The sequence below is a fragment of the Phocoena phocoena genome, chromosome 4 (genome assembly GCF_963924675.1).
Source record: "Phocoena phocoena chromosome 4, mPhoPho1.1, whole genome shotgun sequence".
Classification (NCBI taxonomy): domain Eukaryota; kingdom Metazoa; phylum Chordata; class Mammalia; order Artiodactyla; family Phocoenidae; genus Phocoena; species Phocoena phocoena.
In genome coordinates, this window is record NC_089222.1 from 15,234,605 (window position 1) to 15,246,951 (window position 12,347).

Consider the following 12,347-nt stretch of genomic DNA (forward strand, 5'->3'; position numbering starts at 1 on the left):
CCCTCCCACTGGTGCAGTTTCCGTCCCTATTCTTTTGTCTCTGTTTATTCTTTTTCCTTTTGCCCTACCCAGGTACGTGGGGAGTTTCTTGCCTTTTGGGAGGTCTGAGGTCTTCTGCCAGCGTTCAGTAGGTGTTCTGTAGGAGTTGTTCCACCTGTAGATGTATTTCTGATGTATCTGTGGGGAGGAAGATGATCTCCGCGTCTTACTCTTCCACCATCTTCCCCCTCTCTCCTCTCTTCCCCCTCTCTCCTCAATTTCATATTTACTTTTAAGGATTTTGTTTTTAAGCCTTTACTCAGAGATGGACCAAGTTCTTGGTCTTAAAACTTCCTGATGTCAGAAAAGGATGGAAAAGAGAGAAAATTCCTCCTCTTTTTGCAATAGAATTGGAAATGTCAGCAAAAGGTATTGGTTTGTTTTCTTTGTTCTTTTTATCAGCAAAGCCAGTGTGTTGCTATTGTTTGCTGGCCTGACAGAAAAGGAATCAAAGCTTTCACTGTACAGCCTTCTATTCTTCAGCCAAATGCTGAATCAACAGCCCGGATTCTGTAACAGCTTGGTTTACAGCCTAGACAGCTTCTGTTTGTGTCATGTACTGGGTCACAAAAAGGATAAAGGGAGAACAGAAAGGAGCATGAGAGAGAAGTGAAATGAGCACTTTGAAGGTTATTTGGGCTGGTATCAAATTAGCTCCTCGGGAAGGCAGGACTGGAATTATTAGCTTCCTACTACATATGTTTTTAGTTATTTCATGTGTTGTGGTAAAAATTAATGTTTTGTAAAATCTCTAACCTCATTCAACAGAGTGCATTCAACTATTCTCAACAAATCCTTTTATGATCTTTATAACTCTTTTGGGAATTTTGGTTTATTGATTTTTAAAACTGTTAGTGAAGGACTTCCCTGGTGGCGCAGTGGTTAAGAATCCTCCTGCCAATGCAGGGGACACGGGTTCGATCTGGGAAGATCCCATGTGCTGTGGAGCAACTAAGCCCATGCGCCACAACTACTGAGCCCACGTGCTGCAACTACTGAAGCCCATGTGCCTAGAGCCTGTGCTCCGCAACAAGAGAAGCCACTGCAATGAGGAGCCCGTGCACTGCAACGAAGAGTAGCCCCCACTCACTGCAACTAGAGAGAAAGCAACAAAGACCCAATGCAGCCAAAAAAACAAACAAAACTGTAACTGACTCTACCTAACAAGCACAGTCAAGGTTTTGATGCAAAATCAGATAAGCAGTCTCCAATCCAGAGGTTTGTTAGGGTCTCGGGGTGCCCTCACAGCAGCTCTCACAGTACAAATTGCTAGAGGGGTTCAGTGACCCCAGGGCTATGAATTAAAAATGATGACTTTTAATAATGATGGTTGCATTCTGAGCTAGAGGGAATCAGGCTTTCTTTTGGGACATTCAAGTCACCACACCCTCCCATCTGGTTTGTGGCACTGAATTCCCCATCTTCCAGGAAACTTGCAGTAGAAGAGATGTTCAAGACCACAGTTATGAAAAAAGCAGCAGCAAGGAATGGTTGGCTGCCCTTTTCTACAAAAACCACTCTAATAATCTGAAATTGCATAATTGAAATGCCTCAAGTCAATGAGGACTCTTTTGAGCAACATTAATTAGGGTGTTTTTGTGATCAGTGTTGACTAAGTAGTGAGCTATGTAGGAGTCCTCTTTAACTCCCTTGATGGCAGAATGTCTTCTGGTCATTTCTAATGTAAAAGTCCCCTTGACTGAAGTTGGGGGACTGATAAAAAGTGAAGAAAAAAGAAAAAATTAAAGCTGGAGAGAGTAAAAAAAGAGAGAGAGAGATCACTTAAACATGTTTGGAGATAAAACCACCTATCCTTGCTCATCCTTTGTATGGGTCACCACCATTAACTGCTCATGTATATCCACCTGCTCACTTCTTAAAATATTGGGTGAGTGTTCCCAAAGTTGAACTAGGTTTTCCCCTTTTCCCAAGACATCTTTTACCAAATGGAAGAATAGGTGAATGAGTTAAGGAATGAAATTGAGGAAGGCAAAGGAAAGAACCAACAGCTTCTAGGACCTGATTTCTTAATCTACCTGATATACCATGTATACTTGGACTCTGGGCACAAGTCAACTGATAATGTGATAAATTAACTCAGACACTAAAATACTGCCATTTTACCGTTATAAAAGAAAAATATGAAAATTCCCTCTTTACTCCAACCATATGCAGCTTAATTTTAGTTGATTTTGGGTTATTTTGCAGTTTCACTTCACTCTTGTCATTTATTTGATTTCATTAGAAACAGACTATTTACTTTCTGTTTCTTTTATTCCTAATTTAGGCTACAAATGGGCTGTAACTGAGGGAAACTGCAGATGAGGGTAAATCACATTTGCTGTTAATTTGAAATTACAGACCCTTGATCTTTTTGAGGAGGTAATTTATCTATAGGTAATTTTTTTTTTTTTTTTTTTTGGTACACGGGCCTCTCACTGTTGTGGCCTCTCCCGCTGCAGGGCACAGGCTCCGGACGCGCAGGCTCAGCGGCCATGGCTCACGGGCCCAGCCGCTCCGCGGCATGTGGGATCTTCCCAGACAGGGGCACGAAGCCATGTCCCCTGCATCGGCAGGTGGACTCTCAACCACTGCGCCACCAGGGAAGCCCTAGGTCAAATTTTAATTTAAAAAATACAGTTTTATAAAATTGATGTTGATAAGAATAAAAAACATAGTCATAGGCATTCTATATTATTCTGAGAAAATGTTCTATAAAGTGTGAAAGAGTTGCACTATTTGTCTTTCCTTCATTTAAAAATTGCTAACATAAATTTTTAGTAGAATTATAACCAGAAGTAACTTCTGAATGAGCAAGGAAGGAGGTGATCATGGCTAGTAGAGCTTGTGTGTTAAATGATGTGTAAGCAGTTTAGAGCATGGTCTTTAAAATCCAAGAGACCTTTAAAGGCTTTGTGGCTTTCTGGTGAAAAGACGCTGGGAAAGCTAAATAACTTCTCTAAAGTCTTGGGCTCCTTGTCTATAAAATAGGGATAATAATAGCATCTTACTTTACATGGTTGTGATGAAAATTAAATGAGATGATGCATTAAAGTCCTTAGCACAGTACACAAAGTAACTACTCAATAAACAATAGACATAAGATAGAATGATATATGATATGAGATTTCTCTGAAACTGGCACAAAATTAATCAGAATTTTGAATTAACTAGAATATCTTTTCCTTGGTCATTTGAGAGAGTATAGAAAACCCTAAAATAAATTAATAACTTTTTTGGGAAGGTGCTAAAAATAATGATTTACTACATTTTGTTTGTTCTATTTGTTCTATTTGAATGTTTCACTATTATTATTATTCATCAGGGGTACTTTTGCAAAACCTGGTTGCTTTAGAACCAGTTTGGTTGGTGACAGAGATTTAAATTCAGGAATAAAAACGATTTCATTTTAATATTTGTAAAACAATCTCAAATTGTTTAACATATGGAAATATAGAAAAAAACAGTTTTCTAATAGTTACATACTTTCCCAGTAATCAACACTAACATGCAGTCACATAGGTTAAAGAAATCCACATTAGAGAAAATATATGTCTCTAAGATTATATAGAAAAAAAAGGGGGGTAAGAAGGACATTAAACGTAATGATCTGGTGAATTTTTAAAGACTTCTTTAATCCAAGCTATCCATATGACTTTTGGAAGATTCTGTTATCAGACCATAAATGATACAACTAAGCCTACAGATGAGACTATATGTTGGAAATTCCTCAGTGTGGAAATGTTAATAACTCTCAGGAAAAGCTTAACTCTCATACTTCTAAATAACTATTACTATATATATTTTCTCTCTGGTGGAAATCAGTGTTAATCATTTTGTAATTCTCCTAAAACCACCTGTGACCCCCCCCTTAGGCATCTTTTCCTCCACCTGCTGATAGTAATAGTAATCACTACACAGTTTGTGTTCTGGTCATGGCAGAACATCTTAAATTTCCTAAGGAATACAGAGGAAGGACCAAAAGAAGATCTAACTTGTCTATTCCATTTGCTCAAAGTGTACCATTTCACCTATAAGTAAAAACAGTCATTGATTACTCTTAGAAAGTCCTGGGCTTTGGAACCAGGCAGATGTGGGTTCCAATTTAAATTCTAAGTAGGACTTACTTAACTGGGAGGTTTTGGGCAGGTCCTATAAGCTCTCTGAAACTTGAGGAGTTTCCTCATCTGTAGAAAACAGGTAACAGTATGTTGTAGCACAGGGCAGGGCTTACGGTAAACCCCTGATGCACAGGAATGCCCTCCATTTGTAACTCTCCTCTGACCTCTCATGCCTATCTTCAACTCCTCTATTTTCCACATAGTTATATAAACAAATATGTATCCACAGATTAAAAAAAAAAAAATCTCCCCAACTCAGAGTTGTATTTAGCTCATTAGCGATTAGAGGTCCTCAATTTTACACCCATGAAAAAAATCAAGAAAACTCAACAAAATTCTGATTTTCCCCATGATTATTATTTTGATGTTTATTTTTTTAAATAAAACATTGACTAACAAATCCTTTCCAAGGTTTTTTGTTTTTTTTTTCTTTTTAAATTTGGCGGGGGTGGGGGTGGGGGCGTGCATCTTTCCTTTGCTGGTGCCCTAAATACTTGTTTAAACTGCCTACTGTACAATCCAGCACTGCCCCAAATGTTGCATTATTTGCTTTTAGAATTAAGGAGAAAGAGAATAAAAACTACATAAGGAAGAGTGGAAGTTACCACTTTAGGAACATCAGTGGTGCTTACTAAATGACCTATAAAAGTTAGTTTCCAACAAACGAAAGGTAGATAGCTAGTGGGAAGCAGCCTCATGGCACAGGGATATCGGCTCGGTGCTTTGTGACTGCCTGGAGGGGTGGGATAGGGAGGGTGGGAGGGAGGGAGACGCAAGAGGGAAGAGATATGGGAACATATGTATATGTACAACTGATTCACTTTGTTATAAAGCAGAAACTAACACACCATTGTAAAGCAATTATACCCCAATAAAGATGTTAAAAAAAAAAAAAGTTAGTTTCCTTTTGCTCTTCTTTCAGGGTTTTTAAATAGTATTAATTTACTCCTATTATGAAAGTTAAAGATTTGGCTCATTTAGACCATCTCCCTCTCCCTTACCCCATTTTTGAGAGTTTATGAGCTTTACTCTTCTATTATATACGTTTATAATATTAAATAATATTTAATAATATTTCTATCATTAGATAGAATATTTTGATTCTTCTCAAAACAACTGTTTTGATATGTATATTACCTTTATCTCATTGATAAGGAATTAAGATTCAAAGGTTAAGTAGCTACCAAGTGGTAGAATTCAGATTTGAACATTTACAAGATAGAGCAAAGATAAAAGAAAAAATATATGCTCCCAAGTGAGTGAATACACTGTCAGAAGTGAATACAAATAGGAAAAAACTGGTACCGTACTTGCTGTAACTAAACTATTGTTACTTCCTAGCACAGTGTATTCTTTCTACTTTCAAAGGTTGTCTGACAGGCAGATCTATAATAGATCCAAAGTAACTATAACAGTTTTTGAAATTGGGTGGCTGCAATGACTAGTATATGTGAGTTACTTTTGTATCAGTAAGCTTTTTTCCAAATTGTATTTATTAGTTGCCTTTTATTTTGCTTTACATCGATTTACTATTTATCTTTTTGCCAAATCCACAGTATGGATTTGAGAACCAGTAACTTAATAAGCTAACTAGTTGAGCTTGAAATACTACTTCCAATATTAGTTTTATTTTCCTTCATGCTAAGTAGGTGGCTGCCACCTCATTTACAGCTGCTTACAAGAAAAATAAAGTTTTACATGAAATAGCAGTCATATCATCTCTATATGGTCAAAGTCAGCAAGAATTTGAGTAATTAAGTTTTATGTTCTTAGGTGAACATAATATGAATAAGTTATTATTCAATATTAACGAATAGACATCCTTTCCTTCTCGTTTCAATGAACTTTGACAAAATTCATGGGAAGTAAAAGCTTCTATTGCACCTAGTTAACTTTAGAGGATGTTTTCTCACCTTGATTTAGGTATGAGTGAGCCATTGGCATTCTAAGAACTTCTTCGTGGTCAAATCTTGGCTCCTTATTTCTCAAATATTATGTTGTACAGACAAAAAAACTGTATGCATCTAGGTATTTTTTGCATTGTTAACATTCATGTATATGACTTCAGCAAGTTGACTCTCTCTGTGTTCTCTTGTAAGCAAAGAAATAATGACACCTTTTTTGCATGAACTATTTTACAATTTTTCATGATATATATATTCAAATATGGTTGTCAAGAATGAACACAAACTTCTCCCCTTTTCTGAATAATAGAATAGTCTAAATGTCTCTTTATATTGTCATGGTAAGTCCAAAGAAACTCAAGCACAAGGATAATACATACCAGTTGGAAACCCTGAGATTAGCTACATAGGGTGAGGAAATTAACAGTTATTGAGTGGTGAGTAAGCAAATGTTCCGCATATGTTACTTAACTCTCACTACTGTCTCTCAAGAAGGGTATCAATATCCCTAGTTTACAGATAAGGGAACTGGGGCTCAAAGAGGTGTAGACCTGAAATAAATGGACTGCTAGGTATTTTTCCAGCAAAGACGGGCTTATTTGGGATAGAGAATTGCAATTCTGGGTCTGCAACCATGGTGAGCCATGTGCAAGTCCTCCACACAGCAAGGGAAGGAGAATGCTTTTATACAGGGAAAAAAGAAGTTGGGAGGGCTATAGTAAACAATGTGTCTGTTAGGGAAACCACTGTCTGAAACCACCCACTCTGGCCAGGCCCGATAGCAACCACTTGCATGAGTTATCTTCAACAGGAGGTTCTGGCAAGGAACGTGGAACCAACAAGCTACCACCAACCAGAAGAATTCGGGAAAGGTCAAAAGGAGAGAGGAGACTCCAGTCCATATGTCCTATCAACCTCCCAGAATCTTCTCGCTGAAATCCATCTTGGCTGAGTGATGCATGTGCCACCAGGAATGCCCTGAGTCAGAATGATTGGCCAGAGACAACCCGGAAACTAATCCCATCACCATAAAACCCAAGACTGCGAGTCACATGGCAGAGCAGTCCTCCTGGGTTCCTTTACCATCCTGCTCTCCACCCAGGTGCCCCTTCCCAATAGAGTCTCTTGCTTTGTTAGCACGTGTATCTCTTCAGACAATTCATTTTGGAGTGTTAGACAAGGGCCCATCTCGGGCCCTGGAAGGGGTCCCCCTTCCTGCAACATGTCCATGGCTTTTCATTGGCTGAGTCCTTGCCAGGAAAAAAAAGGACTCTTACTTCCTCTTGAGTTTGGCTATCATCAGAGGGTGAGAGAGCTCCCCCTTCTGGTCTCCCAACTCTATTTAACTGAGGTTTCTGTTTATTATCTTTTGCAAAGAATAAGGGGCTTGCCTCAGTTCTTTTTACTACCTTTTATTTCCTTCAAGTGCTGATGGCTAAAAATGTCTGAATGTAATTATTTCACAATGGATTGGAAAACTTGTTCATTTCAAAACCCTCTATAGAAAAAAATATGTAAGTCTCTAGATTTTTCTCAAATCTGTTAATACTGGAAGTGTTTGGATTAACTAGTAAGAATACGAACTGGAAAATCTTCATATTGAAATTGAGCAGGAAAATGAGGGGGCCTCCTGGGTACAAAAGCCTGTCCATGTCCTCCCTTTCTTGTTTGTAGAAAAAGGCTTTTGTCTCCTAGCCCTTCCCTGAGTTCCAAAGAACAGACCCAAGCAGTTACTAATTAGAGAAGTGAAGGAATGCAGAAACAAAGGAAAATCAGCCAAGCAAGAAAAGTAATGATAGCTTAAACTATAGTTCAGCAATAAAACAGAATCCTAGTTCCTCCCCAAGGAATATGCATAACAATCAGATGCATATCTTTGAGTTTTTCTGCAGAAACTAAGACCACCACACAGGTGGAGGATGGTGACTGCATGCTGACCACAAGCACGTAGACCCCAGACTGGTTGGAACCAGCAGGTCAATGATTAAGACTCCTGAAACGTCACACTGTTACCTCACCACCAACCAACCAGAAGAAAGTCATGCACCCTGCAGCTCTACAACAAATGTTACCTTTAAAAGCATTTCCCTGAAAACCATTAGGAAGTTTGGGTCTTTTGAGCATTAGCTGCCCATGCTGCTTGCTTGGCACCCTGCAATAAAGGCTGTACTTTCCTTCACCACAACCCAGAGTCAGTAGATTGGCTTATTGCAGCAGTGAGTGAACCCAAGTTAAGTTCGGTAACCATTTTTTGCAAAAATAGCAGTTAAGGTTAATTTTATTAAGAGAGATGGACACAGAAAGGCCTTTTCCTTAATCAGTTAATATTTCAATAACAGTTTCAAATTGTTAAACCACAGAAAAGGTATTTCATTTTCCCTCTTTATCCAACTCTGATAATATAGTCAGAACTAAATAATTTCCTGTAATTGATTGGAAGTATTGGGGAGGAAGAAATTTTCCCCTACCCTTCTAGGTTCTTCTGGATGGTCTAAGCATTAAATGGACATGAGACAAATTAACAGGAGAAGATCAGCTTTTAATAACATGTTTACATGGGAGAGACCTAGGAAAACTGAGTAACCTGTCAAAATGGCTGAAGCCCTCACCTTAAATACCATCCTCAGCTAAAGATAAAAGTAAGTCGAGAATGAGGAGAGTCAGTTAAGAGAGGTTGCAGGAAAAGCACAGTAAACAAGGATGATTTTGTTACAGATTTAAGTCATCGCCTATTCCATTGATAAGAGTTTCTAGAGATTTGGTCATCCTCCTCTTCCAGAGTCAGAGAGGGAGATGCCCTTACAAATGGAGATTTCCCTTACAAATGTAATGTTTCTTACAAAAGTGCAAGTCCTACTTGGTTTTTAGAGCACTTCTAATGTGTGCTGTTTCTCAGAAAATAACCAGCTTAAAACAATTAATATGCCAAGGAACATATTTTAGGGTGGCAAATTCTGCTCTGGAAACTACATACATATATACAGATACATATGTATATATGTCAAGGAATTCTCATGTCAATTTGCCAAATGTTGTCAATAATTTCAAGTCTATATATTAGTAAGGTATAGAGAAACACAAAAACTAAATATATGTGGTGAGATAAACCTTGAGACAAACTACAGGAGACAAATAACAACCACATAAGAAATTAAAATGAAGTCCACTAGAGATCATACTAAGTGAAGTAAGTCAGAAAGAGAAAGACAAATACCATATGATATAACTTATATGTGGAATCTAAAATATGACACAAATGAACTTATCTACGAAACAGAAACAAATTCACAGATATAGAGAACAAAGTTGTGGTTGTCAAGGACGGGGGTGAGGAAGGGATGGATTGGGAGTTTGGGATTAGCAGATGCAAACTATTATATGTAGAATGGATAAACAACAAGGTCCTAGTGTATAGCACAGGGAACTATTTCAATATCCTGTAATAAACCATAATGAAAAAGAATATGAAAAAAGAATATATATATATACACACATATAACTGAATCACTTTGAGTACAGCAGAAATTAACAGCATTGTAAATCAACTATACTTCAATAAAATAAAATTTTCTAAAACAATAACAAAAAAATGAAGTCCAATAGAAAATGATTCTGTGGGAACTTCAAGCTTACCAGCTCAACTGGAAAGTATTTTCTAACAGTATGTGTCTGCACAAGACCTTCTAATCAGCACCACCCAAGAGAAGTTTAACAGGAACCACATATACAATTTTACATTTTCTAGTAGCTACATTTTAAAAAAAGAAACTAGTGGGGGCTTCCCTGGTGGCGCAGTGGTTGAGAGTCCGCCTGCTGATGCAGGGGACACGGGTTCGTGCCCCGGTCCGGGAGGATCCCACATGCCGCGGAGTGGCTGGGCCCGTGAGCCATGGCCGCTGAGCATGCGCGTCCGGAGCCTGTGTTCTGCAACGGGAGAGGCCACAACAGTGAGAGGCCCACGTACCGCAAAAAAAAAAAAAAAAGAAAAAGAAAAGAAACAAGTGAAGTTAATTTTAATAATGTCTTTTATTTAACTGAATATATATTTAAAATATTTTTTCAACATGTAATCAATATAAAAATTTTAATGCAATATTTTAGATTTTTTCGTATTAAATCTGGTATTTTAACTTTATTTCAAGTATTCGGTAGTATGGGGTTAGTGGTTACTATACTTGAAACAGTTCAAATCCTGCTGAATTATGCAGAGTTCTTAGGGATTCATTTAGGATCTGGGCTTTGATATAATTAGGCAAGTCCATTTAACAACAATAGGGAGCTTGACACGCAGGTGTTTGTCTTACGTCTAAAATCTTAAACCTCTCCTGTCTTTTATACTAACGTATGCCACTGATAAGAGCTATTGATATCTAAAAAGCTGTGAAATGTTGTAAATATATATCACATACTTTGTAAATTTGGTATGTGTGCACTATGAAAGTATCAGAAAAGCTAATGCAAACTCGGATTCTGAATAAAAAGATAAATCCAGAAAGAGAAATTTGAGGGTCATGCCTTGTGTTTGTCACTCTTTTTAAAGAGGCGGGGGCTTCCCTGGTGGTGCAGTCGTTGAGAGTCCACCTGCCGATGCAGGGGCCACGGGTTCGTGCCCCTGTCTGGGAAGATCCCACATGCCGCGGAGCAGCTAGGCCCCTGAGCCATGGCTGCTGAGCCTGCGCGTCCGGAGCCTGTGCTCCGCAACGGGAGAGGCCACAACAGTGAGAGGCCCGCGTACCGCAAAATAAATAAATAAATAAATAAGTAAATAATAAAATAAAAAAAATAAAAAGGCGGGCAAAGACTAGGGAAAGAAGAGACAAGTCCTCCTACCCTTCCTGACTCTCATGCTTAGTGCTAGTGTTTTCTGGTTTTTTTTTTTTAACATCTTTATTGGAGTGTAATTGTTTTACAATGGTGTGTTAGTTTCTGCTGTATAACCAAGTGAATCAGCTATACATATACATAGTGCTAGTGTTTTGAGAAGGATACTAACATGTGCAAATCAATTAACAGCAACCAGGGGAATTGTGAAAAGGCTTGAAACCACATCCTGTAAGCAACAGTGGAAAGCACTAGGAATATGGCTTCTGAAGACAGAGGGTGCGGCCAGGGTGGTTAAGCAGAGAGATAATAAGCAGAGGAGAGTGGGGTAGATATGAGGATTTGCTGTATTGGCAAATATTTAAAAGGGGTGTCACAGAAGAGGAATAGGCAAAAATAAATAAATAAATAAAACTACTCATGAAATAGAGGGCAAGTTGGCTGAATACAAAGAAAGTGGTTTCTAAAACTGCAATGAAAAAAATGCCTTGGAAGCCAGGGAATATCCCACTTTAGTGGAATTTAGGAGGGGTGGGTCAAGGCGGGGGAGGAGGGGAAATTCATGACGCCTAAGGCTCTTCCTAACTCCAAGTATGGATTTTATTTTTCCCAAATATTGAACAGAGAGGTAGTGTGTAGGTTTAATAGTTCACTGGCCTTGATGTTACAAGTCCTGTAGCTAAATCTCGGCTCAACCTTTAGGAGTTAGGTTACCCTGGGTAAGTTTCTTAGACTCTTTCGGTTTGTTTCCTCTATAAAATAAAAATAATACATCCCACATCTACTTCTGGGATTACTGGAAGGCTTTGTAAGCTATAAAATGCTACATAAACACAAATTTCTGTTTCCCTGGGATAAACCAAAGAAGGCCCCTTAACTCAGCCCTCCTATTTCTTTTTCCTTCTCCTCCCTTTATACTGTATTTCTGGTCCTGTTGTAACCAAGCAGGACCCTATGGGGCCTTCCTGGGACAGATTACTTGCCCCCTCAAGTCCTCTGCCTGCCTCTTGTTTGTGAAAAAAAAACTTTAGCCTCCTAGGCCTTCCCACAGTTTCAAAGAATAAATTTAATCAAAGAAGTGAGAAGCTGCAGAAACAAAGCAAAACAGTCAACCAAGACAAAATAATAATAGTTTAGCCATTAAACAAAGTCAAGGACCTTTAGTTCCTTCTCAAGGGCTATAGATAATATTCTGAGACATATCCTTTAAGCTGTTTTGCAGATACTGAAACCCTCACCAGGTGGAAGAGGTTAACTGTACACTGCCTACAAGCATGCAGACCCCAGATGGATTGGAACCAGAAGGTTGATGATGTTGACTCCTGATTACCTCACCACCAAACAATCAGAAGAATGTCCCTGAGGTGATCACACACTCCACAACCCTCTCCCTCACCCTGCCTTTAAAAACCTTTCCCTGAAAGCCACAGGGGAGTTCAGGTCTTTTGAGCATTAGGGGCCT